Below are 2,797 nucleotides of genomic sequence, written 5' to 3' on the forward strand. Positions count from 1 at the left end.
AAATTTTATAAACAAAAATAGGTATTATTTATTGGTTTAATTACTCTGTTGGTCTCTATAGTTTTACAAAATTTTCAATTAGGTTCTTATACTTTTTTTTTTTAATTTAGTCCTTGCAGTAAATTTTTTTTTAATTAGGTCCCTACACTTTTTTTCTTTTTATTTAGGTCCCTATACCAATTCCTTTTCTTAGTTGGATCCCTATAAAATTAAGTCAATTACTACTAAGAGGGACTTAATTGAAAAAAAAAATTTGTGCAAGGACTAAATTAAAAAGAAAAAAAAGTATAGGAACCTAATTAAAAATTTTACGAAACTATAGGACCAACAGAGTAATTAAACCTTATTTATTTATTAAAAAAGCTGTACACCCCATAACTTGTGACCTAGATATAATTATATTTAATTCGATCTGGTAAGCTTTTTATTTTATTTTGGTTTGAGTATACCTTTTGATTGATAGATCCGGTAATACTATATATGCACACGTTGGTACAACCGTACGACAATATGCTTTAGGGATTTTTTATTTTGATAAATAAATTAATTATAATAATTATCGAAATAAATAATTTAAAAATTATTTATTAAAATAAATATTTTTTTTATCTCGTTTACAGTATAAACGAGATAAGATAGATAAATGCGAAATATGTATATCTCGTTTACAATGTAAATGAGATATATGTATTTTTTTTAAAAATTAAAAATAATAAAAAATATTAATATTATTAATAATCCAAATTTTTAGTATACAATTAATACATAAAAAAATTGGTAAAAGAGATTAAAATAAATATATTTGATCAATTAGTATTCAAAAAGGTTGAGGGAATAGTGGGAAGAGAATTGAAACGGTTATCTTATGTCCCACTATCCACGTGAGAGATAACCGTTTCAATTCTCTTTCCACTATCCCCATCAATCTCTCATCTCCTAACAATTAGTAAACGGTTATTTTTATTTTTCAAATTTAAATTAATACAATTGGATCATAATTTAAACTAAAATTTTGTATGTACTCTTTTTTAGTACTAATTGATCAAACATATTCATTTTAAAAAATTTTAAATTAAATTATGATCCAATTGGATTGATTTAAATTTGAAAAATAAAAATAACCCAATTGTTAGGAGAGATTCATGGGGATAATGGGAAGAGAATTGAAAGTTTGAAACGGTTATCTCTCAAGTGGATAGTGGGAGATAACTTGACAATAACCGTTTCAATTCTCTTCCCACTATCTCATTAACCTTCTTTTAGTACCAATTGATTAAACATATCTCTTTTAATCTTTTCTACCAACCTTTTTTTATGTACTAATTGCATGTTAAAAGTTTGGATTATTGATAATATTAATATTTTTTATTATTTTTAATTTTTTTAAAAAAAATACATGTATTTCATTTACGAGATATAGATATATGCAAAATTATCTCGTTTACAGTGTAAACGAGATTAGAGAAAAATATTTATTTTAGTAAATATTTTTTAAATTATTTATTTCAATAATTATTATAATTAATTTATTTATTAAAATAAAAAATTCTATGCTTTAGACAAACACAAAATGCTTTTATTTATTTATTTGTTCGAGCAAAGTATAATTTTGAGGATTTCGATTTTAAAAAAAATATATACCAATTAGGTTTTTTTATGATAATAATTAAATAGTAGACATATATATTTTTTCGTCAATAGATAATAAAAAACGAAATGGAAATGTATTTCGTTATCTGCAGTGGTATGTATTCTATTGCTATTACATGAGCATAAAAACGGTCTAATTGCCAATGAGTTGTAGCTCAAATGGCATAGTCTCCCTATACTCAATTAAGAGGTTGCGGGTTCGAGTCTCCTATCTTTGGTAAAAAAAAAAAAGGTCTGATTTTGGATAATGAAGCATTTATAATTTTTGAGCTTTTATATAATTTTTATCAGCTATTTTTTATTTATTATGAATCCTATCAAAACAAGTGAAATTTTACGTCAAAAATTACTATCTATATGACGATCTTTCATAAATAGACACGTTATAATAGTTAACGCTACACATAAGTATCATCCTTAAGCAGGGAAGAACCTAGAGGGGGCGAATAATGGCCTCGGCCCCCCAAAAATTTTAAAAAACTATATTTATATATGAGATATGTGTTTAAAAAAAAATATTATGTAATTTAATAATTTTATATGTATTATTTTTTATTATGTAATGAATTTATGTCTTAATTATTTAATTCACTAATATTTTTTACTTAACTAATTTAATATCATATCCTCAAATCTTTGTACCTTTCAAATTAGTTTTTATATAATAATTTTTATATTTATTTTTAAAAAAATCATTTATTTTTATTAACATATTTAATATTTATATTATTATATTAATAATGACTTACGTAGTTATATTTTAGTAATCACGTTATGTACTTTAGATATTCTTTTCTTATAAAAAATACTCATTTTTCTTCTAAATTTACATTGTTAAAAAAATTTATAAAGATATCTTAGATCTTGTATTTTATAAGGGTATTGTGTCTTTCAAATAATTAATAATTTATAATTTATTTTTAAATTTTTTAAAATTTTTTAAAGAATTAATTTTAATTAATAAGATATGTGATAATTTTTAACTAAACACGCTATAATTTATTGGTATTTTATAAGTTTATGATGTACTATTGATATTGTTATATTTTTTTATGTAATATTAAAAAAAATTATAAAAAAAATTATATATATATATATATATATATATATATATATATATATATATATATATATATATATATATATA

This window comes from Arachis ipaensis, chromosome B4 (assembly GCF_059453495.1).
Source record: "Arachis ipaensis isolate K30076 ecotype BB chromosome B4, ASM5945349v1, whole genome shotgun sequence".
Lineage (NCBI taxonomy): Eukaryota > Viridiplantae > Streptophyta > Magnoliopsida > Fabales > Fabaceae > Arachis > Arachis ipaensis.